Source organism: Carlito syrichta, unplaced genomic scaffold, assembly GCF_000164805.1.
Source record: "Carlito syrichta isolate Samal-C Ts95f unplaced genomic scaffold, Tarsius_syrichta-2.0.1 Scaffold307206, whole genome shotgun sequence".
Lineage (NCBI taxonomy): Eukaryota > Metazoa > Chordata > Mammalia > Primates > Tarsiidae > Carlito > Carlito syrichta.
Window position 1 is genome coordinate 712,576 of NW_007251302.1, and position 26,800 is coordinate 739,375.

General features: G+C 38.5%; 1 protein-coding gene across 1 annotated transcript in view; it reads right to left on the reverse strand.

The window, feature by feature from the left end:
* Positions 1-26,800, reverse strand: part of AMPH (amphiphysin) — a 267,405-nt gene that overhangs the window by 232,303 nt on the left and 8,302 nt on the right. The window contains exon 2 of the mRNA XM_021715589.1: positions 12,273-12,278. The gene's annotated coding sequence lies outside the window, so the exon portion shown is untranslated. The remainder of the gene's footprint in view (positions 1-12,272; positions 12,279-26,800) is intronic.

Sequence of the window (26,800 nt, forward strand, 5' to 3'; positions counted from 1 at the left end):
CATCCCAATTTTTCCCTAAGGGAAGATTATCCTAGCAACATAGAGATGTCAACACTGCTAATCCTAACTTATTTCTAGATTTTTTAAATAAGCAATATTTTTTCAAACGTTGATCCTATGTGACACAAAGGCAATCAAAGAACCTAAAAAATCTTTTAAAGAAATCTAAGTCAGGGATTAGACGAAAGTCCAAAAAATGAGCAAAAATGTTAGAATGTTAGCACCACTACAGTGGCATGTTACACACTAGCTGTGCAAGAAAGAAAGGATGCAAACAGCCTTCACCCTCCAGGGGATAAACCTGCCATATACAACAGGGGCAGGAAGACTGCTAGTGGCCAGGGCTCTGGTTCCACAACCTTGGAAAGACAGAAAAGAGCCACTCTCCAGTTATACCTCTGACATGCTGCTGACTCTGCCCAACTCCTGCTTCTGGAATGGAAGAAAACTGCTCCCCGGAGCTCGACTCCTGTCTGTCTACCCTTCCTCTCCTTTATCCAGCATCATGGCTTCCACTTTCCCTTCAGCAGAGGCAGGGTGGTAGGCACAGGCACATGGCCTGGTGCCAGAGTACAGGTGGGAGATGCTATGGAAGTTGAGGGTCATGCTAAAAATGAACTGTATAAAAAGATAGTGTCTGGAGTCTGGGCTGGAGGACTCCATAGCCAATAGGATAGGACAGTCCCTGCCACATTTCTCTTGTAGATAAAAAGAGAATAGCCAGAATGGCCAGTGAAGCCGTAATAGAGTGGAGGCTACAGGGAAGAGCAAGAATCCTCCCAAAGGAATTTAGGGCAATTATCAATCAGGGTGTTCAGAAAAAGCCCAACTTAAGCTTGGACATGAGCTAGTGCGAGAGAGAAGCTACGGGTATTCATGGTTTGGAAACTGTTGGGAAGGAGGAAGGATTACTTGCCTTGTGAGAGAAAAAGGATAAGTCTACAGAAAGCAAGAGCTTTTTCACAAGCAATCGGCTTCTAGGAGCCGACAGCAGGGTCTCCTCCAGCCACGTCTTGGCTCCAGCCCTAGAAGGGTGCATACAGGACGGGTCCTTAAGACAAAAATCAAAAGCCCAGGGAATTCTTAGGTCTAAGAACTCTTAGACCTTCTTTCTCCCACAAAACACACACCAGTGCCCACAACCCAATCCTTTACTATATGGATGCCAATGGGCAGAGGGTGAAACAGGCGACAACCATCATTTTAAAAGGGGACAGTGTGTCAAAACTCATAGCCCCACAGGGCCTGCTTCTCTCTCAGTCATCCAGACCCACTGAGGTATAGAAAAAGAAGACCCAGGCAAGAAGTGTGGGCAACAGAGGGTTAAAGTCTTATGTTGAGACATTACTGATAGATGGGGAGACAGAACAGCCAGAGCAAAGAGTGCGTTATCCACACCCCAAATCTTAAATTGAGTCCCTACGTTATAAACCTGCACCGAGCTGTGCTTCCATTTTGTAGCTTTAGAATTTCATGTTTGCATGAGCAGATGAAACTGAAACTGGTGGTGGGAAGAATGGGATTCTAAACCTCTTCTTTCTGTAATTACTTTCTCAAAACAGAAATCGAAAATCGTCCTTGACCCTCCCTCTCACCCACACCCACATACCAAATCCTGATAATTCTATGCCCAAAGGCCCCTCAATTCCATCTACCTCCCTCCAACCAACTGCCAGCACTCCTAGACAGATGGCCTCATCTGTTGACTGTGCAGTCATCTCTGTTTCAAGACCTTCTTACCCCTCCAGCCCCCTCTCTATACCGCAGTTCAAATGACCCTTCAAACACACACATCTGTAGATCATTTCTATGTATACTAATCCATTTTGAGTCTTAGGATAAACCTCTGAGCTGAATATCAAAAATCATTTATAGTTGTTTGTTTGTTTTTTTTTGGCGGGGGGGGCGGTGGGTCTTGCTCTGTCACCTGGGTTGCCCAGGCTGGAATGCAGTGGTGCAAACATAGTTCACTGTAGCCTCAAACTCCTGGGCTCAAGCAATTCTCCCGCCTCAGCCTCCCTAATCGCTGGAATGACAGGCATGAGTCACCATGCTCAGTTATGATTATCCCTTCTGATTATCTGTCATACTGGAAGTGGTCTTGACGCACATAATTATAGGCATTCACACAGATTTATGTATTATATATATTATTGCACTTCCATTTAATAGTTCATCATCATAACAGTTATGTTAAATAACTGCCTTCTATTGAATATTTCCCCCAGAAGAGAAATAAGAACTGGGCTATATTAGATCACTAACCTCAGTAGATCATGCATTTGACCTATCCTAGATGACTCTGAATCAGCTCTGTAACTAAAAGTTCAAGGTAAAACACATACATTATTTTATACAGTCTACTATGAATATTTTAATTCAAAGGATATACTCTGAAGTAATCAGAATTAAATACTGTACACATTTCCCATGCAGAGATGAATTATCTTTTTAATCTTTTCCATAATTAAAATAGATTTTTTTTATCATCGCTCACAAGCAAAGACAGAAATTATTCCTACCAAATACCAGCACCACTCACAGAAAGATACATTAATGTCTGATAAGCTGAGCTAGCCTCAAAAACACCCACCCACCAAAATGCAACACAACATAATGAAACCATATGTGTGAGATATCTTTCTTTTGAAAATATCTTTATGCTTTAATCTTGTTTGTGCTAAATTTTATTCTTGCCTTGTTTCTATGTGGTGAAATCTGTCAGTCTTTTCAGGTATGGTATCTGCCTTGGTACCTAGCTCAGAAATGTTTCCTTACCCTCAATCTCCATAAGTACTCACCTTTATTTTCAGAGAACACTTACCATTTTATCTTCTGCACATTAGTCTTCAACCTAGTCATGAACTTATTTTTGTATATATTGTATAGTATTAAGCTGATGTCATTTTTTTCCAAATTATGAGCTTTTGGACCACGGAGATTTGTTGAATGATTCTTACATGTCTTTGACTTTATATTTCCACTTTCTGTAATTTTCTACTGATTTGTCTATTTATATTTTTTAACATTTTTAATATCTGGCAAGGTAAGGTCTAACTCCTTTCACTAAAATTTAGTAAATTTAAGTTATTATTTGTGTTAGTAATATTTTTAATACCTGATTAAGACAAGGTTTACTTCTTTTCACCAAAATGTTTCATTTTATAGTTTGTATTTTATATTTTTAATCAGTGCCTTTCTAATTCCTTATTTACTTGATGTGCATTCCCAAAATTATGTTGATATTACATAAATTGTTTGCCATCCCAGAATTATGTTTATATTACTCGTCATTCAAAAAAGGAATTCTTACTTTAACTTCTCAATATTATCCCATTATTTTATTGTCTTATTCATTGACTGCTACTTTAAAATTTATTTTTCCTTCTCCTCCTGTCTTCAGATTTTACCTTCCTAGCTTCTTGAATAGAAGTTCTTTTATTTCATTTTATCCTTTTTCTGTGAAATATGAAAGCATTTCATTTTATCCTTTTTCTGTGAAATATGAAAGCATTTAAAGTTAGTGCTTTTTCTCTGAGTATAGTTTTACATGTATCCCTTGACTTCTAATGTGCAATGTGCTCATTGCCATTAATTTCTATCTAGTGTCTAAAGGTACTTTTAATTTCCTCTTAGACTTAAGTTACAGAACTCTGTAATTTTTCAAGTAGCTGAATTGTAATAAATTTTTTGAGTTATTTTCTTTGAACTGTAATAAACTCTTTGTTATTTCTTTAAATTGTGAAGTGAACGTGGTCTGTGTGATTTCAGCTTTTAGCAGTGAAGTGAGATGAATTTTATAGCTTAATATGGTACTTAGTCTGTATAAATATTCTTGAAACTCTGAGAAGAGTATACAGAATACATATGGAGTATTAGTTTATAGGACAAAATAAATCACTCATGTTCTCCCTTTTATATATAATGCTGACCCTTGAACAACACACGTTTGAAACTGTGTGGGTCCACTAATACAGGTTTTCTACCACCTCCGCTACCCCAAGACAACAAGATCAACCCTTCCTCTACTCCACCTTCTCAGCCTACTCAATGTGAAGATGACAAGGATTAAGACCTTTATAATGATCCACTTCCACTTAATAAATAGTAAATATATTTTCTCTTCCTTATGATTTTCTTAATAACATTTTTTCCTCTAGTTTACTTTATTGTAAGCATGCAGTATATAATACATATCACATATAAAATATATGTTAATCAACTGTCTACATTATGGGGAAGGCTTCCAGACAGCTGTATGCTATTAGTAGCTAAGTTTTAGAGAAGTCAAAAGTTATACACAGATTTTCGATTGCACGGGGAAGTTGGCACTCCCTAACCTCCATGCTGTTCAAGGATAAACTATAAGTATATATATGTTATTATAGTTACATAAACTGATATGTTCATACACATAAAATTATATATTCAGTTTATAACATGCACTTGCATTAATATTTTATTATTATACTAAATACATATGAAATGCTTTAAGTAGCTTTAAATTTTAAGCTTTGTAAATGTTATTTTAATAGTAAATGATAATCAGTGAATTTAACATAAATGAATTAACAAAGCTTTTCTTTTTCAATACTATTTATTCCAACTAATATAAATTTCCCCCTACAAAGCATTGTGATGTAAAATATTCTTGCGTCTTTATTTTCTTATAATGTATTCCTAAAGGTGGAATTACTAAATCAAAGGTTGTAAACATTTTCAAGGACTGTGCTACCAAACAGCAACTTGGGAGGGTAGCCTTCTAACTGGGTCCTCACCAAGAGGCAACAGTGTATTTTTTTTACATTGTATTATATTTAACAGTTTAATAAAGTAAAAGATAAAATCTCAATTTAAATGAATTTCTTTTATTATTAATTATTCTGACGTCTTTCGTATCTTTCCAAATAATTTTTGCTGCTTCTTTAAAGAAATATCTAGACCAATCATTGGTCCATGTCCCTGATATAAAAGAAATATTTTAATTTTCTTAGAAGTCAATTAAAAGGCTGGGCATGGTGGCTCAAGCCTGTAATCCCAGCACTTTGGGAGGCCAAGATGAGAGGATTGCCTGAGCCCACGGGTTGGCAACCAGCCTGGGAAATATGGTTAGACCTCATCTCTACAATAAATCAAAAAATTATCTGGGCGTGGTAGCCCATGCCTGTAGTTCTAGGTACTTGGAAGGCTGAGGCAGAAGGCTCGCCGGAGCCCAGTAGGTTGATGCTGGGGTGGCTGTGAGCGTGCAACTGCACTCCAGCATGGGCAACAGAATGAGACTCCATTCAAAAAAAAAAAGTCAATTAAAGACCTTTTACTGCAATAGAAAAATAACTAACATATGATGCAAAAATATATTTCAATTATTTGCTTTTTATATATTTTTATATTATATATTTATTTATAGTTATGGTTATTATATTTATATTATATATTTATACTTATGTATTTTAATATTGCTTAACATATGTCTAACAGACTTCTGTTTTAAATTTTTATGTGATCAAAACTATGTCATTGTTTTGTTGCTTTAATGCTTTGAAAATGTACCCTTCTCATATACCAGTAATACAGTCACCTTTATTTAACATATCTTACCTAACTTAATTTTTATACTCAATCCATCTGAAAAATGTTTTTGTTTATGGCAACAGGTAAAGACATGTAACTCATGAGTTCCCCAATTAGCTCCTTTTTCTATTATCAACTATTGACAAATATTTATATTATATATTTTTTAAGTGTTTCTCTTTATTACACCAAAGCTTTCATGATGGGTCTGCCTTTTTCTGGGACTTATGTTCTACTGTATTCTATCTGTGGATTCTTATGCAAATACTCCATTGTTATAATTATTTTACTTTTATAATACATTAACTATAAAGAGGATAAGTTCTCTGATCCTCTTTATATTTGAATCTCCTAATCCAAATTATTAATATATACTTTCATCTGATTATCTTCTGCTAGGAATTTTTCAAATTGAGATCAAGCTGGAAACTACTTTAAAATATTCAGTTTTTCAAAGAACAGAGTGTATATTTCTATGCATTCAGATATTTTTATAATATCACTCAGTTTATAGCTATGGCTCTCAGTATGTAAGTTTCTTCATATAATTCCCATGCATTGCTTAGTAGGTATGCCCAGAGTCTATATTTTTTGTTGTTTTTATTATTTTCTAGATGTAACAATTTTTTTCTTACCATCTTCTAAATATTAATACTGTATAAGAAATAGTAATTTATTTCTTTATCTCATATACACAAGTACACTAAATTTATTGCTAATGGTTTAAATAATTACATGTTTTAGCTGAATTAATGTTTAAAATATTCTTTGTATTTGTTTATCATGTCATATTCATGTTAATATTGCTTCCATTTTGTGCCTCTTTAAGTTAGCCAAAAATTCCAGATCAACATTAAATAACAGTGTTTAATAAGGCCATCCTCTTCACATTCTTGATTTTTAAATAGAGTGACAAAAGTGTCACCACGCTCTTATGTCCACCATAAGATTAATATTAACATTTTTTTAATCACAGGAAGGAAGGTTTTATCTTTAAATAAGAGATGGGTGGTAAATTTTATCCTAACTCCTATACATCTATTGAAATTATTATCTATTGACTGGCCGCATAAGTAATCAATGCTAATTGATTTCCCTAAGTTCTGTGAACCTTAGGACTAGATGTTCTGTCTTCCTTGTTGACCTCTGTGGCACAGTCCACTGTTGGCCAGTAAAGTGGTCCTGGTCACTAATCTTGACTATTTTTTACCTGAAAATATGGTAAATTTCTATTGCTCAATCTCACATATTAAATGATGTGCTAAATATTAAACCATCCTTGCACTGAAGAGACAACTCCTACCCAGTCATGGAGGCAATTCCGTTAATGCCCTTCTAAATTCTGTTTGTCAATGTTTCCATACGGGGTTTTGTATCTACATTCATTAGTTAGTCTCAGCAGGGAATTCTCTGCTCAGTCTTTGTTATGAGGCAACTTGTCTAAGACATTAAGACACTGTTATAAAGTGACAAGTACTACCACACACATTACCCATGATGGCACTGAGCCACAAGTACAGCTTATTCTTATGCCAAGCAGGGGACTGTACTCAAAAGACCATTACAACTGACTGCTCATTATGCCAATTCTCATATTTTCCTTGAAGCTCATTAGCACTGAGACCCTGAACTCTCTTGAGGTTCCTTGTCACCCAGCGGCTCTCCTCTGTCGCTCCAAAGCAGCTGTTTTCCCATTGTCATCAAGCAGTGCTCCCTTATCGACCATGCCCAGCCAATACCTGCCCTGCTGTGATGGACATCAAAAGAGAATCCCAGGCATCCAGACTCAAAGGCATCATCCATAGCCACTACAGCTGACCCTTCTCCCTCACTGTTGCAACAACTGTTCCCAAAATTCACCCTGACATTAATTGGAAGCATTTGTTCCCAAGAAGCAGGTGTCTGACTGCACTTCTTTCTGCAGATCTGTTAAAATAACATCTCATTAAAAGCAACCACCCTTGGAAGATGAGGCCAAAGACCTCAGTCTTACTTCACACTTAAATTCATTTTTTTCTTTGCTCAATCCAACTTTAAAATCCATTTTACTAAGGGCCCTTTAAAATCAAATGATACTTTTTCATAGCCTAGGATATTCAAAGGTGTGTTCTAATCATAAAATGTATAAGATATTTGAAACCCAAGCTGTGCTTTATTCATCTTCTTACTCTGTCAAGCCTTCCCAGTGTCTATCATACAGTTTTGCTCATTAAAAGCTTGCTGTATTAAAACTCAGGGGAGGGAGGTGGGATTGGCAGTTGAGGGAAACTGCTAGGGGATGAAGGGGCATACCTCATCAACAAGTGTACCTGCATAATCAATGCTTGTATACCTAACCCTAAATTGTACCCCACATCTTTATAATAAAAAAGCTTGCTGTATTAAAAATGCTAATGTAATTCTCTTTCTAAAGAGTTAAGGTAGTATAATGGAAACACCAGGACCTCAGAATCCTACTGACCAACTCCCAGCTCCACCGTGTGACTTTGTGCGACTCAAGCTCTCTGAGCCCATTTCCACTTTTGTAATATCATCATAGCTCCCACTTCAGATTGCTGACAGTTCTCAAGAAGGTGAACATTAATTAAAATACCTAACAGAGAGCAAGCATTCTCCTCACCTTCTCCACACCCATCTCATCATGACATCCTGCAAAGAACTCCAGAAAAATACAGAGGACCTGTGCATTGCTTAGATCCCAAAAGTAAAACCATAACCACCAGTATCAATGTAAAACCATCTGCACATTTTCTATGTAGATGAAAAAGAAAACCCAAAGGAAGGTAGCAAACAAAAGGTCTGAAGGCCCACTGGTCATTTCACCTCTGCCTATGCCATTCATAACAGGAAACGTTAAGAACAAGTCACCTGAAAGCAACCAGGACTTCTTCACTGGCCAATAGTGAACTATGGACTGTGCTGCATTGGCCAACAAAGGACAGGACATCTCATCACGGGGGCCACAGAGGCCCATTCTGACCACCAGGCAGTCTTCTCTTAGAGCTGTTCTCCATGTCAGTTAAATAGCCCAGCTTTGTAACTTGATCTCTGTGTCAGTTTCCTATAGATTCTATAACAAGTTACCATAAACTCTGTGGCTTAAAACAACACAAACTATTTGTTCTGGAGGACAGAAGTCTGAAATGGGTCTTGCTAATACCAAGCTGTCAGCAGGGCTGTGCTCCTTCTGGAAACTCTAGTGGAGAATATTTCATTGTCTTTTCTAGTTTCTAGAGGCTGCCTACATTCCTTGGCTCATGGCCCTGCATAACTCCAGCCTCTTTGTGGTCATGTCCTCTTCACTGACTCCCTTGCCTCTATCTTGTCTTTACAAGGAAACCTTATTGAGCTCACTTAGATAACTCGGGATAATCTCCCCATATCAAGATCCTTAACTTAGTCACATCTGCAAGGTCTCTTTTGCCAAATAAGGAAAGATATCCACAGGTTCCGGAAATTAGGAACTTTGAGGACATCTTTGTGGGTGCATTATTCTATCCATAACAATCTCCAAGTCCTTGATGTGACACCTTGAAATGAGGCACTGAGAACACTGTATCACTTCTATGGTATTCCTGCCAAAATGACATAGCCTGAATCATGGAATTGCAAGAAACCCAAATCAAAGGACATTCTACAAATTCACTAGCCTACAGTCTTCAAACACGTCAACATCCTGAGCCAATGAAAGGCTGAAGATTGCCTGAGATAAAAGGAGACTAACGAGATATGGTGCTACAAAAAATACAGCTGGCAATGCCTGAATCAGGTCTAGAGTATAGTAATAGTATTGTATCAATTACTGACTGTGAATATCGACCCACTTTAAAACTTTTCCATAAATCTGAAGCTATGGCAAAATTTGAAAAAGGGCCAAAAACTCACATTTTTAAAAACCATATTAAAAAACACAATTCTCATTTCTCAGAATTCCAAAGCAAAGGGGAAGTCTTCTCAAAACAGTCTTGAAATGCTCTGTACTCTCTCTACCTTCTTTGGACTTCAGGTTCCATGTAGCACTTTTGGTAGTAAGCTAGGCACAAGCTATAGCTATGAATATACACACTTTCATAGTAGCCTGCAACAGTGGTTGATTTCTAAAGCCCCTACACTGTGCTATGGCATTAACACAGCCACCAGAAGACTCAGGTTTCCATATCTACCAGCCACACAGGCTCTAAAGCCAAGCATGCCCAGAGCTCACTAGATCCGGTGTGACAGCTCACTGCTAGACCAAGCATCAACAGCTCCAGCCCTTCCTGCTCATACACCTGGTCATTTATGTGACACCTCCCTGAAGCCTCAGACGATTACTAGGTCCCAGAGTGGACAGTGCTACCAAATGCAGCTGAACTGTATTCCAGGCCTTGCTCTCATGTTGGAAGCAAAAATAAAAGAGATACACATTTTGACACACCTGACAAATACGTGAATGTATAATGCGTCATAGGCAGTATCTTTTCTCTTCAGTGGACACAAAACAAAGCAGAAAGGACTTAGGTTATATGGCAGAAAGAATTAGCTCAGAAGGATAATTATATTCTGTACTGATTAAGATTATTGAGGGAGTTTCCAGAATGTTTCAAAAACAGGCAAGCAATAGTGCCCGAATGGGTAGTCAAATGTGGTAATTTATGAAGACCACAACGGGGAAAAATGAGTGGTCCTTCTTTACCCATGCACTAAGATTTTTCTAAGTAAAAGAGGAGACATTTGCACAGAAAGAAAAATAAAAGATACTAAACAGATCTAGAAAACTAAAACCAATCACACATTGGGCAGACAGTCAAATTTTAACTATCAAATGATAACAAATCAGAAATTGCAAAAAAGCAGAGAATGGGGTGATAAACCCTCCAACTCCCCAGCCCCAAGCCTCTGTAACTTTGGTAAGCCCAGTGAGTCTGTGAACTGAGTTACACATGTGTGCTGGGTGTGGGATAGGGAAAGGAGACATTCAGGAATGAGGATGAGCACACATTGCCCAAGCCCTGCATGGGGCAGATGAAAGCATGTGATTTGAATCCCTGGGCCTGAGTTAAGATCCTGGCTCAATCCTGTTTTGCTCACATGAGTTGAGAAAATTACTTCACCTCTCGGAGACTCCTAAGCTTCCTGAGAACGGAAGGAGACCATCATCCTAAGGTGCAGCTCTCATTACTACTGGGAATTTGGCTCGGTGGCTCAGCCTGTAATCCCGCGCCTTTGGGAGGTGAGGAGAGTGGACTGCCTGAGCCCGCGGGTTCAAGACCCGCTTGGGCAGGCGAGACCTCATCTCTACAATAAATCAAAAAATTAGCCGGGTGTGGTAGCACGCACCTGTAATTCCAGCTACTTGGAAGGCTGAGGCGGAAGGATCGCCGGAGCCCAGCAGGTTGAGGCTGCAGTGGCCAGGAGCGGCCACTGCACTCCAGTCTGGGAGACAGAGTGAGACTCCAACTCAAACAAAATAAAAAATTAAAAAATTAAAAATAAAAAAATAAAATCTCTATACCAAATGAACTACATTCTGTCTTCACCCTCCCCTCAGCCTCAGGAGGCACTGACTTTGTCAACTAGAGCAAATGAGAGCATACCCATAGTTCTCCTTCCTGTCTCTTTTCTTCTTATGCTGTCTATAATAATAGTTAGTATTGTCCTCCATTTTTTTCTAATGGTTTTCTCTATTGGGAAGTACAAGGTGATTAGTCAACATAGATTATAATTTTCATTCCCCATCCCTCATAAAAATGACAAATGATTAACAGGTGATTCATTTTGAAACTAGTGAAGATTAATGAAGGATATTTACTACATAAACATAATGACGTGTGACATTTTGTCTCCTATGACAGAGACAAAACTATTAGCTTTTCCTCATTGAAGTCTGAGGACTTTGGGGATGCTAATCAAGTAATACATACAGCTACAGAACTGAAAAGGCCGGAGCAGAGACCAAATTGGCATACAGTAAGAAGGAGGGGCCACTCAGAGCTGAAAACGTGGGAGAAGGGAGCAAAAGAGGAAAGGTAAGGGCATAAGAGGAACAAGGACTGAAGTTTGGGTGCTGAGAGATAAGGCAAGAAGATGAAGGAGGTTTTGGGAGCCACACTGCCATGATAGATGAAATGATGGAAAAGAGATGAGACAAAAAGCATTTCTAGAACATTCTGCTGTGTATCATTCAAGGTATTTCCCCCTTGGGCCCCTTTTAGAGAGACTTCAACAGAGACGTTTAGTTATCTAAGGCCTTTTGGAAGGTCAGACTTGGTTCCTCATGAAAACTTAGAGTCTATTTACTATATTTTTTTTCATTTTAGAATTTTAATCCCATATTCAAGGAGACTTGTTATTCTTAGTTCTTAAAGCTTAAACTTCTTAGAAGAGGAGCCCCATCACCATGAGTCCCTTATATGCACTATATCACATAATTCTCACAACTGTGTAGTGTAGGAAATGCTAGTATCCTTGCATTACAAGTGAAGAAACAGAAGCTCAGAGAAATTGTATAATTTGTACAAGCCCACACAGTAAGTAAAAGGTAGAGCCAGGACTCAAACCCAGGTCAGTACAATTCTAGTCTCCATGCTTTGGGTTTTTGAGTGTCTCTGTTTAGTTTTGCTTTGCTTTTTGTTTTGTTTTTTAATTGTGGTAAAATTCAGACAACATGAAATTCACCATTAAAAAATGTGCAAGTAAGTGGTACTGCAAGCATTATTCACACTGTGCTACCATCACCATCCACTATTCAGTTCAAGAACATTTTCATCATCCCCGCAGGAAACCCTATATCCGTTAAACAGTGATTCCCAGTTCCTCCCACCCCAAAGCCCCTGGCAACCACTAATCTACTTTCTGTCTCTCTGGAGTTGCCTGTTCTAGATATTTCACATAAATGGAGTCATATAACATGTGGTCTTGTGTCTGGCTCCTTTCATTTAGCATAGTGTTTTCTAGGTTCATCCATGTTGCCACATGTCTCTGAACATCACTCCTTTTTAAGACTGAATACTATTCCATTGTATGGACATATCACATTTTCTTTATCCCTTCCTCAGTGGATAGATATTTGTGGTTTTCTAACCTTTGTCTATTATGAATAATGCTGCTGTAAACATTCAGGTCCAAGTTTTTATTTGAACACCTGTTTTCAGTACCCTTGGGAAGTCTCCGTATTTTTTATCACTACCCTGCCCAACTCTTCAAAATGGGACTGATTACCATGACAACCCCCAGCTTCACAGTATTCAAGGAGGCTCAGAAAGCACCTATTGATGGAGACGGTGACTTAGAAAAGGAATATTCAGAGAAATGCCCTAAATTCTACCCATTAAAAATTTCTCAATTTTAACACTAATTTCTAAAGGTCTCAAATAATCACAGAAGCTTCACCCATACCAAAGACCTCACCAGCAGTTAAAGTCACCTCATTTTCTTAATTAAAACTCCCCTTTAACTGAAATTTCCAAAGCAGAACATGTAAAATGCTAATATACTTAAATGTATATTTGGATATACATGAATTATGCATATCCGTTAATACAGAATTAATCCTGAATGCAAAGGGTATTTATGCAATGCTGCAAGCTACCATCAAAGAGGCTCTGGTGGTCAACAGCAAGGGTGTGAGAGACCCCTTTGGAGACCCCGGAGCCTCCAGTGAAGTAAAGCAGAGCAACAGTAGGTGGAGGAAGGGAAGTGAGGGAGAGATACCAGAAGGCTTGGTTTCTGCTATTAGAGAACGATGTAATGTCTACTCAGTCATCTATTTCCATGACCACACAATCAAATGAAAGTGCAGGGGGTTCAGCTGCTACAAGGCTGAACACCAGGAATCTTGCACTATTTTCCTGGTAATGGATTTTATTTGGATTGTGTAGACCACTGAAGGCACTGAAAATAGGACTTCCAATACGCAGACCTTTGTGGGACTAATCCCTGATGTTATAAACATTAAATCTACTAAAAACCCCACTTATAAAGCCTTACAAAAATTACTTAAAAGATAGAACTTTCTTTTAAATTATCCCTCAGTGAAAAGGCTGATATAAGTCAGCGATTTTTTGTGGCTCTTCATAAAACCTCTGTGGTAAAAGCGTCCGTGGGGGAATCTGCGTATGAGGCCTGAGCCTGCAGGGTGTGCAGGACCGTGGGCATCTGAGCATGACTCACCAGCTTTCCCAGGTGCTGCCTCAGGCTCTCTGCCAGCTGCTCTGACTGTCCACCCCTTTATCTCTCTGCATTTGGGTGTCCTCATATGTAAAACTAAAGGCAAATCTCTCTCCCAAACCTGTTGTGAAGACTACCTTAGATCAATAAGCAACTGCCTGGCAAAGGCACATTTCCTCTCTTTCCCCTTCTTTTGCCTTCTCTTCACTGAGGAGCTCCCTGCCTTCCCAACAAATAACTTTGACCCTTGTCTAGGCTTTTTGGGCTCTGTAACATACCTATTATCTTGATCGGCACACCCAAAGCCCAAAGACATGAAAGAAGAAAGGCAGATTATTTCGCCTGTGTAATCTATCTCCCCATCCCCCAATACATTAATATCACTAATTGTCACTACAGATACCAATAATCAATAATTACATCAAACAGGAAAAATAGAGCCTCAAGCAGAAGAAAGTGGGAGTGGAAGGCCTGGTCACTGGATGCTGTCATCTATGAGGTGGAAGCATTGTGAAAAGTCTGCTTGCCTCTCCTACACACAATAAAAATGTCTCCACAGCTCATCATTTTAACCCACAGGTCCAGCCTGCAGCAGCAATCAAAATCATGTCATGACTATATTCTTCAACCTGTTCAAGCCTATCTACATTAGGAATGTAGAAAAGAAAAAGGAGTTATGTTTTCTTTCATTCCTTTCCTTTCTTTTTTGAGTTGAGGCTCTCACTCTGTGGTCCAGGCTGGAATGCAGTGGCATGACCATAGCTCACCACAGCCTCCACCTCCTAGGCTCAGATGATCCTTCTGCCTCAGCCTCCCAAGTAGCTGGGACTACAGATGTGCGCGACTATGCCCAGCTCATTTTTTTTTTTTTTTAATTTTGCTAGAGATAAAGTCTCACTATGTTTGCTAGGCTGATCTTGAACTCCTGGGCTCAAGTAATCCTCTCACTTCAGTCTCCCAAAGTGCTAGAATTATAGGCAAGAGCTACCACACCTGGCCCAAAAAAGACATGTTTTCTGAGCAACATAATGAATAGGCAGTTTAAATGAGCCATTATCTTTTTGTTACTATCCTAACAGTGCTTTACATAGTCAATGATAAACCATCATGAAGCAAAGAGTATTATTTTAAGCCAAAGCAAAGCTTTAGTAATAGCCCAATGGGCTCTTTCCCATTTGCTGGAAAGGTAAACTGACTGGCAAGAAGAGGTTGATCATCAGATCACAAAGCAAGGGAGGGGAAGGCTGCTGAAATCAGCTCACTGCTTTCAGGCTTGCCTGGGATAAACAGGAACTATTTTCAGAGCCAGTTAATAGTATAAAAGTCGGTGTAAGCAGTAATATGTGGGCAGCACAAAAGCAGGCAAAAGCACAGCTGTTTTGGATGAACAGGAATTCTCATCTTCAGTAGAGGTTTCCTTTTATTTCTATTTGACTCAGGAGCCAGTAAAGCCCCTCGAAGCCAACTTGAGAGGCATCTGCTAACCCTCCTCCGATGCTTGTTCAGACCTAGCAATCCTTCTGCCCAAACTCAGCTGCAGTGGACACTGGCTCAGAACACTTTTAGACATTTTTGTCAGAAACTTCTGGCACACTGTAGAGAGCCTAAGGGCATCCCTAGAACTCTAGGAGGACAGTCAGTGAGGAATTCAGATTAAACGGTCCATCCTTATTATAGCCATTAAAAATACGTTTTCTAAGTGTACCAAACAATGAAGTGCTAAACAGAAAGACCTGAATCTAAAGCTGTGTGCTGTATAATCTCAATTTTTAAAATCTTTTTTTCAAACAAAATTGGTGTCAGATTGCACAAAGTATACATACATTTGATATGTGGCTACCCCCTAGGTAATAGATTGCAGGTGCTTTACATTCATAATTTTAGGGCCATCTATTTCTAAAAATTGAAATGTACTCACAGATCAGATGGAAAATAATAATGTTAATTCATCTATCCCATAACCATTTCCTAAAAACTCACTCTGTTCAAAAACCAGTGAAAGGGGGAAAGAGTATCAAATGAAAAAAAAAACAGTGACTTACAGAAAAGAAAAAAGTCATAGAAGGGCATATACAAGTAAAAAGTCAATTCTGTTGAGATTTTATTCTAAGAAAAATGTAAAATGCTAGACATAGATGATTTTTAAAAATAGAAACTATCATATTTTGAGGACTTACTATATCCCTCTGTGCTTAGATATTTCACTTGCATTATCTAATAATCTTTTAGTAGTCCTTAAAGTGTTTCACAAACTTTACAAATGAAGAAAGTGAAATGCAAGGAACCTAAGTGACTTCTCCATTACCAAACAAGTAATTAGAAGAGACACTAGTTAAACATGAATCTGTCCACCTTGACCTCCCTTATAAATAAAAAGAAATGTAAAATATTTAGTAATACAGTAAACAAAAACATAATTTAATTTCAATTTATGATAGCATATAGATAAGAGCCAAGGAGTATAAAAACAGAGAAACAGAATGAGAGAGCAGAAAAAAGAAAAATAAAATTCAGGAGGGTAGCCAAACATTAGGTCAAATATCAGATTCAATGATCCAGCAATCCCACATCTGGATATTTATCCAAAAGAATTGAAAACAGGATCTTGAAAAGATGTTAGCATTCTCATGCTCACTGCAGCACTATTTGCAATAGACAAGATGTGCAAACAAACCAAAAGTCCATCAACAGATGAATGGATAAAGAAAATGTAACACATACATATGATGGAATGTGATTCAGCCTTAACAAAAAAAAAAAAAAGGAGGAAATTCAGCAATATGCAAGAACAAGGATGAATCTTGAAGACATTATCCTATGTGAAATAAGCCAGGCACAGAAGGACAAAACTGCATGATGCCATCATGAGATATCTAAAGTAGTCAAACTTATAGGATCAAAAAGTGAAATGGTGGTTGCCAGGGGCTGGAGGGTGAAAAATGAAGAGTTGCTAACCAATGGGCATAAAACTTTAGCTAAGCATGATAAGTAAGTTTTAGAGATCTGCTGTGCCCATAGTCAGCAATACAATATTATATACTTTAAACTGCCATAAGAGGGTAGCTCTCATGTTAAGCATTTTTACCACAAAATTTGTTGTAAAGGAGGGATGTAAACATATCTTACCTGGACAGTGAGATCATATTTATTCTACAAAATTATGATGATCTGACTAACTCTTGTTTCCAACCCTATTACTAACCCTTCTCTCCACTGTAGAAAGTATAGCTACAACAGAAAGTATCATTTTGACTTTTATACCCACATCTGTTATTTACAGCAGCCCAGAAAACATTAAACCAAGATTTGAATTCTACCCACTGACCACAGGTTGTCACATCTAAGTTTGCCTGCTTAGATTAACTCACCTTGTCTGCAGGTGTCTCAAATATTTTTCCTGTGCTTTGGACTCAGACAGAGGGCTTAGTTAATTCCCTATTTCATAAGTGTCAGTAATTGGAGCTAATCATGAAAACCTTGGTTTTCATGAGATAACCAAACCACTGGAAAAGAGATGAACCTAGGTATTGTAAATGTAATAGATGCCAAACAGCGTCTGTCTACACAACTTAATAAGGCGGGCTAAGTAAGTGACCCGTCTGAGGACATAACCTCTGATTGCTCATTTCTCTTCCAGCTCTAACATCTGGGTCTAAGTTCAGTAAACACTCTAGTAAGACTGAGTTCTGGTTTTGTCTTTTTACAGCTTTCACTGTGAAAACGTTAGAGTCACAGTCAGGAGGCTTTGGAGCTAGTATAGAGGGAAAGGCTGATGTCTTTTAAATCTTACCCATGATCAAGTCCTTTCCTACAACCTGAATCGTCTTCTCAAAGGGCCTCAGAAGTGTTGATATGTAAAGAGCTTTGAAAAAAGAGCAAGAGTAAAAACATCTTTCTATCTTGGTGTTAGCTAAAGCTGGTTCTTTATGTGAAGGGGAATTGGGATTTTTCAAAAGATTCCATGGGTATGTTTCCCCATGGCTGAAGATGAAAGCCAAATACCCTGCCTGTGAGGTACTAAGAACAGGCAGACGATGTCACATGATCTGTCTCTGCCTGTAGTTCTGGGGCACTTCTTTAGCACGCTAAGTGTGACCAAAGGAAATATGTGTTATGTTTCAGGTTTTCTCAGTTTAAATAAGGTGTTTCCCCATTTGGTCCAAATAGATGTGTGGGTTATATATACTCAAGAGTCTCTTTTTGCCATCTATTCTCCGGGAAGATTTAAAACATACAAATAAGTCAGGCTCGGTGGCTCAGCCTGTAATCCCGCGCCTTTGGGATGCTGAGGTGAGGGGATTGCCTGAGTCCGCGGATTCGAGACCTTATCTCTACAATAAATCAAAAAATCAGCCAGGCGTGGTAGCACGTGCCTGTAGTTCCCGCTACTCGGAAGGTTGAGGCGGAAGGATCGCCGGAGCCCAGCAGGTCGAGGATGTAGTGGCCGGGAGCGGCCAGGGCACTCCAGTCTGGGTGACAGAGTGAGACTCCAACTCAAAAAAAAAAAACAAAACATAAATATAGCACTAATTTGTCACCTTGAGAAAGACACTGAAATCCAAACAAAATAAAAATAGCTACAATTTACATTCTATGGAAATACTACATACTGCACCCATACTTAAAATATTAGCTCTGATTGTAAATGCAACCTGAAAAAAATCAGTATCATTTTCTGCATTTTTGTAAAATGAAAACATAAATTCATAGAGACTTGCTCAAGACCACACAGCTGGGAAATGAGAAGGTCAGGATTTGAATCCAATGTTGACTGATTTCAAAGCCCTTCCCTCCGTCCTGAACTGCTTCCAAATAAATTGCAGTAAAATCTTACTGTTCTAGAACTATAGCTTGTCTTTTACCAAAGACATCCTTTCTAAAGTGTCATGGCCAACTTCTAATAGTTCCGTGATAGCGTAATCAGCGCCTACCCCCAATACAGGTGGACCTTTTATGTCGCAAGTCAAGTGGAAATTCCACCAGAGACCAACCTCAAAGCAGCAATCCATTGATATACTCTTTGCTGAGGAGGATGCTTTCCAACCAAATTAGAATAAAAGTAACTCTCGATGCTTCCACGGAGGTTTTGTTTGTTTGGTTGGTTGGTTTTTTGTTTTTGTTGTTGTTTGAGTCCTGCCTCACTCTGCTGCCCAGGCTGAAGTGCAGTGGGACTATCGTGGCTTACACAGCCTTGATTTCGTGGACTCATATGATCCTTCCACCTCAGGCTCCCAAGTAGCTGGGACTACAGGTGCATACCACCATGCCCAGCTAATTTTTTTTTTTGTAGAAATAAGGCCTTACTATGTTGCCCATGCTAGTCTCAAACTCCTAGGCTCAAGCAATCCTCTCACCTCAGCCTCCCAAATCATTGGGATTACAGATATAAGCCGCCGTGCCCAGCATCCCATGGAGGTCTTAATTAAAGAGACCAATCTTTTCCACAGATGCTCTGGATAATTTCTAAGTCATCAAGTACCTATTCACTATCCCTTGTTCTGAACTGAGAGTACTTCTCCACCATGCATGAGTCATCTTTTCACCTTCCATTAAATGTTCTCTACTTCCACAGAATGTATCCTCAGACAGTAGGTAAAATTTTCAATTTAAAAAAATGAATAATTGAAAATATATTCTTAAGTTGCACTGTATGAAATTTCTGATACTTGACAATTTTGATTAAAAAAAGATAATTTCAAATGGTTCAAACTAAACTTGAGTTGGAATAAATAAAACTAAACCTTACCTGCAGGAATAAAGGCCAGAAAACATGGTAGCTTCTGTACAGACAGAAGTCTCTTGCTCTCTCATGCAACCGTACTAGTATAAGGAGGCTGGAATACCATGGCAGTTCCACAGTGCAGAAGACCCTGCCTCTTCCAATCTCATTTTCCCACCATACTCAACACATGAGATGACAAGAGTCCACCCCACAGTCTGAAGGTCACAGCTCCCACTCCCACCACAGCGTCCACATCCAGAAAATGGGAGGGAGAGGGGGCAGCAGGATGCAAACTCCTCCCCTTAGGAACAAGATCTAGAAGTTTCATAAGTGCCTTCTGCTCATTCTCCACTGGTCAGAGTTTAGTCATGTGGCCACATCTAGTCACAAATGAGGCTAGCAAATGGTATCTTTAGCTGAATGGCCATACCTCAGCAAAAATGGGGTTCTGTTACTAAAGGGAAGAGTTAATGTTGGGGACCAACTTGTAAGCTCTGCCACATAACAAGGGAAAGAACTGGAATTGCCATACAATGCTGCAGAGTTTCCATGATGGATCATGCAAAAGTGACTGGATTGGAAAGCTCTGGAAAGATGAAAATTGAGATATTAAAGTAAGTGTAAATGAAGTGGAAATCAGAATCTTGGTATATGCAAGTTGCTAAGAAGCAGGCATAGAGCATGCATGAGACCCCGATGGTTTGGGAAGGATTGCTCTTTGTAGAAATCCGTCCTTTGCCAATCTGGTAGAGCACATGTACCCATGCTTTGCTCTCTTCTTCCCCAGTGTGAGGTCATATTTGGTTGCACATCTTTCTTTTACTTCTGGTGCTCGATTTAAGATGAGCTGTAGAGATTTTGTATGATGTTCATCTTGTAAGAAAGGAAATGAGCTCAGATACTCAAGAATTCTTTATAATTTTTCCAAACAAACTACCTTTTGAGGCACTAAGATCCCAAAGTACAAGTACCTGCTTCCCAGAGCCCACAAGACTTTGAGCATCATAATTATTAAAGTAGTTTAAGTTGCTGGGATAAAACTACCATAAAACCCAAAACAGTTTATTGTCACACAAATTTGCTCCACTTTCAGAAAGTCAAGCTTAAAAAAAAATCCTCTCCAAAGTTAAGAAGAGGGTACATGAAAGGTCCTAGGGATATAAATATGATGACACATACAGCAATGAATGATGCATAAAGGTATGAACACGTCAGGTACCACACCACTTGAAATTTCTCCCCTACCTTGGCCACTCCATGAGACCTGACATTTTCTCAACTCAACACTGCAGGAGAACATTACCAGGATTGATGAAAATAACACTAACTTCCAAATCCCAATTCTATAGCTAACTAGCTAAGAATTCTCAAGCAAATTCCTTCTTTCCTCCCTGTGTTTCAGTCTCTTTCAGCTCAGTAACAGCAGAAATAATAGCACCTACTTCATGGGTTTACTAGGAGGGTAAAATAAGTTAATACTGCTCATGATAGTGCCTAGCAGGTGGTAAGCACCCAATTCTTTATGTAAACTAGACTCAGCACAAGAATTAAGATACCTTGAGTGCAGATTCTCCATAATCCTTCATTTCTCTCTTAACATATCAAAGGCTAAAGAAAAAAATAAACCTGGAAGCCCAGCTCACAGAATCCTCTTCCCATACTGAGATGAAAACGCCCCCTTCATCCACGACAGCTTGGCAAGCTCTATGGAGGAGGATATAACAGAGTGGAGAGCAAAGCTTTTCCCACCATAGAGTAGAGAAAAAGGGAAGAAAATGTGTCCCAATTCTCCCCTCTCCTCCCTCTGAAGTGAGGAAAATTTCAAGCTCAGAGGGGAGATACAGCCCTTATGCCCCCACTGAACACTCTGGAAAGATCACTTCTTGGGCTATGTCACTCACCAATCTAGGGCACAGCTACACCACTGTGGCTGCACAGTGCAACCAGGCTAAGAAGACCTGAAGTTTGGATTCTACAAGATGCCCCTGATATTCATGTGGTGAAGATATAGCAGGCCAGTTGTTACAGCAGTGGCCATGTGACTCTGTAGCAAGGACCGAGACTCACAGCCCAATGTCAGTCCAGCCAGATGGCAGAGTAACATACAGTGCCAGGAGAAACCAAGGTGAGGCTGAATCAGTCAGTACATGCCATGCCACTGGCCCTTGTGTGTGCCAAAGATGGAGATCATGAGTTAGTGAATCACATACACAGGGAAACCACTTGTAAGCACAGGACACTGCTCCCAGAGGACAGGAGGCAGAATCTAACACAACAAAGAACCCCTGCCACCACAAGACTATTTGAACCACAGTTCTCCCCATATCATCTACACAGACCCCATCTGTACGTTTCCTGTGTATATGTGAGTTATTGTCTGTGTTTCAAATGGTGACCATTCCCCCACTTAATTTAAACACAAAACATTGACACATTCTTGACAGAAATGTTGCTGTGAGTATATGCAAAATATATAAAGATAAAATCATTCATTCATTAAATAAATGTGTCCTTTGGGGACACAGCAGTGAACAAATATAAGTACATAACATCAAACTTACAACTCAAAAATATAGGCTTTCTAAACTCTTACAGTTGTGAATGGGACTATAAATTTGATACAACTTTGGAAAACTGCTTGGGACTATCTCCTAAAGCTAAACAGTGCCTAATCTAATGAGCCAGTGGTTCTACTCTCAGGTATTAACCCAAGAGAAATTAGTGGGTTTTGTTCACTAAAAGACATGTATGAGAATGTATGTGGCAGCCTTATTCCTAATAGCTTAATATTGAAAACAGATCAAATGCCTATCAGCTGGAAAACAGACAAATTGTGGGATATTATACAGTATCAAAAAAATACATCAGTAAAAAAAAGAATTAACTACTACTACACATGAATGAGAAAAAGAAGTAAAACTCAAAAGAGTACATACTGTATGATTTCATTTGTACAAGGTTCCAGAACAAGTGAAACTGAAAAAAAAAAAAAAAAAATATATATATATATATATATATATTTGCTACTTCCCACATGTATGTCATACCTCATTTTAAAAGCTTCAAAAAAGGTACATATACACACATGTAGACAGTCTATTTTAGTTTGAGGAGGCAAGGCCTTTAGCGTGAGCAGGTCATCAATGTCTCTATGTTAGCCTCATGGATTAAAAAGAAATAAAAAGTCCAAATAGATGTAAAACAAGTAAAGAGATTCTATTAGCATTCAAAAATTTCCCACAAACAAAACAACTCAAGCCTAGAGTAAATTCTACCAAGACATAAGTAAAAATTAGTACCAATTCTTCACAAACTCTTTCAAAAAAGCAGAAGAGGAGGAATAACTTCCCAATCCATTCTATAAGATAAAAAACCAGACAAAGACAACACAAAAAAACTACAAAGCAATAGCCATTATTCATATAGACACCTAAAGTCTCAAAAAATATGTTTAAAAAATCAAAGTTAAAACCTAATGGTCCAGCTTCTAGCAAATAGGGCATCCTCCAGTAGACCAAAATCTTCTTCTGAGTTTTGACCATTCTTCCTATTAGGAACTTTATTATATGTTTTTATTAAAATTATTGCTGTTATTGTTACTGATATATTGAAGGACATTGATCTAAATCTAAACACAGGGAGAATGCACTGATTTATGTGTACCTTCCTAAGATGCCATTTATGAGGGGGGAAAAAGTAGAAATAAGAGCTTAGAATGAGAGACTCCAAGACATAGTCCATTCTCTAGCAGGTAATCTAGCAGCCTACCAGGCACTTTAGCAATCAAGTTATCATTCACCTCATACTAAAACAGACAAGATCAAAATAATTATAAATATGTCTCCCAAACTCACCCCATCTCCTCCAGTCACCTACCAAAAATATGCAGTTTTTCAGGGAAATATTTCATCTTACTGCAATTTTGCATTAAACAGCATTATTCTAAAATTATAATGGCTTTTCCAGAACCAGGTTACACAGAATCCAACCTTCCATGATTTATGACATTACCAATAAGGAAGCCATTTGGCCCTTGATGAAACATCTCCAATTTGGCTTCCAAAAAACTAACTGATTTCTTTGAAAGGTAGGTAGGCTTTTTAAAGCATTAACAGCAATTTTTAAACATCCCATAGGGCACTATTTTTCCATTCTCTATTATGTTCAAGGTAAATTTATAGTTATGGGTGATAGAAAGACTTACCCTCCATATTATAACCCTGATATGGACCTAGGAACTCATAACCATCACAAAAGTGGTGAGCCTTGCAAACTTCATTATGCCTTAGAATCACCCAAGGAACTTTTTTTTTTGGATTCAAGAGGAACATGTACATACTTGCTACATAAGTATATTGCATGATGGTGAGGTTTGGGCTTCTCTTGAGCCCGTGCCCCATGTGGTGAGCATGGTGCCCCCCTTGAGTAGTCCTCAGTGTTTTCAATTCCCAGCCCAAGGAACTTTCTTAAAATGTAGATTCTTAAGTTTTACTTAAGAGATTCTGACTTGGTAAGTTTGTAATTAAGCCCAGGAATCTGAATTTTTAACCTGCCTCCTCTCCAAGTATTCCTGATCATACTGCCATGGAAGTACATGATTTCTAGACTCATTCTTTGTGCTTAACAGGAGTAACAGAGCCAATGTAGGTCCCCAAAAGATCCCTACAATGTAGAATGTAGGACTTATATCCCAATCCCTAGTTCAGAAATACAAGTTGTCCCCACAGTCACAAGCATTTTGTGAAGGAGTGGAGAGAGAAGTCTGGACATCATTTTTCTAGAGACTCTCAGAGACGATCATTGTGTTACAGAAATCTGTAGGCTAAAGAGGCAGGATTTCTTACTTATATGTCTCTAACATTGAGGAATTATTGAGTGTGGAAAATGTACCCCACTATTCTTCAACCTCTCAGGCTGTCATACCATGGGTAGAGGATCCTTCCAAGATTTGGACCATCTATGCTATTTAAGGGTTTGGCATTATTAAGCGAAGGAAAAGACTGTATGGAGGAAAAGACAAAAGATTCACTTCCTAAATTTAGGATTCCTTCCTAGCTGCAAATCACCTTACACTGATTACTCCTAAATCCAAGACCACTACCTGAAAAATAAAGTCAACAACCATAATCAAGTCGTCAGCCTTAACCAAGTTTCTCTCTCTCTTTCTCTCTCTCTCTCTATTTCTATCTTTCTATCTCTCTTTCTCTCTCTATCTCTTCATATACATCATATACCAATTTATGATGTATGTGTGGGTGTGTGTGTAGACATATATATTACATATATATATATAAGCATAAATATATATATAAAAGTACACACACCAATTAATTAAATGTTAGGTATCCAAATGCAAACTTTTAAAGATAAAATAATCTTTCTAGATGTGTGACATTTAAGAACTTGATAAAGGCTTTCATTTTTATTTTGAACTTCTGATGGTTTAAGATAAGAAGTCCTCTTCTCAACAAATTCACTAAAACAAGCTGGGTTGGAATTTACTACTGTTATACAAAGCAATCTTTGTATGACTTATACTTCAATGGGAAAGTCAACTCTGAACCAGTGTCCTGGCTCTGTGTCAAGACAGCAACTGAACTCCAAAAGGACCTGTCAACATGTAAAGGTAAAAATCTGATTACACAAAAGAGAGATTGCTACCACAGTAGGACCATGCTAATTAGGGTCCACTTCACCTAGTTAAATATCCAAACAGTAGAAGAGATAATTTTTAAGGCCAATGTTTATAGTCAATTCCATATTCTACTGCTCTTATTTATGCTCAATGAATAAGGGCAAAGAGTCAGAGTTGCCAGGCTCGGTGGCTCAGCCTGTAATCCTGCGCCTTTGGGAGGCTGAGGTGAGTAGATTGCCTGAGCCCGCGGGTTCGAGACCCGCCTGGGCAACTTGGCAAGACCTCATCTCTACAATAAATCAAAAATCAGTTGGGCGTGGTAGTGTGCGCCTGTAGTTTCAGCTACTTGGAAGGCTGAGGCGGAAGGATCGCAGGAGCCCAGCAGGTCGAGGCTGCAGTGGCTGGGAGCGGCCACTGCACTCCAGTCTGGGCGGCAGAGTGAGACTCCAACTCAAAAAAGAAAGAAAAAAAAAAGAGTCAGAGTTATAGCACGCTTTCTGACTCCTATAATCACCACATCCTTACCCTACTCCTCTTGCTTGATGGCTGCAACTCATTCATAGGATCTTAACTTGAAATCTACCATCTTCAGGTAAGTATGTCCAGTCCTCTCAAATTGAGAGTCCCAGTTACATACCAAATTGTCTTTCCCCATACAGAATTTTAAATTACTATTTTTCATTAACAACCATGAAGTTATTAGCACGTGCAGAAGTTATCTCTGTATACCAACTCCTGCTGGTCTGTACGCTCAACCAAGACAGCTTTGTTGACTGCTGTGCTATAAGTATCTAGCAAGCGCTTTCCACACATCAAATTCTCAGCAAATGGCTGCACATGAATGAATGAATTTTACCAGACTGACTTGACAATAAAACAGATACTATTAGAGCATGTAAATTTAACATCCTTTACTCAAAAAACGTAAGATACAGGACAAAGGTGCATTTATGCATAGGTCTGTGTATATTTTATTAAATCATTTAGGCACTATAAGATAGGAAAAAAGCATATATAAATACACATAAAAGCATATATATTTATATAAAAGCATATATATATGCTTATTAATGTTAAGTTATTATATGTACAAGACTTTCCCACTTGTGAACAAAGCCTTAAATAACTAGTTAGTAATTGAAATAACCAAGATTAAATGACCATTTATTCTAAGTAGCTTAAGTGTAATCAAAATTGATATATGATATGGCATAGAAAATATTTCAAAATGAAGATCTTATCCATAGCTTTATAAGAGGTAATTCCTAATAAGGGATTTTCCCAATATGTGCCCAGGAAATATATCTACAGTCAAACAGAAAGTTTCAGCATTTCCATGTTGAAAGTTGGCCCATGGATGTGTGTTAAGGAAATCGTGATTACTATCACTTTGATTTTGCGTGATAACAGTATATATTCCTTCATGGGTACGTGCCTTGAACTCCATGATGATAGCATTTCCATTATGTAAATATTAGCCATTGTTGAGAATGTCTGGGAAATTACATCAGCAACACAAGGAATCTGGCATCTTTCATCACCTTCACAGAAGCCCATCAACCCACGTATTTCCTCAGTCCACTCAGATGGTCTCTAGAGTAAATGGCTAGAAACTTGTTTAAAAATTGTGTTGGGCAGTATACAGACTGGGAAAAAGTATTTGCCAACTCCAAGTCTGACAAAGGCTTAACATCTTGGATCTACAAGGAACTCAAACATGCTGA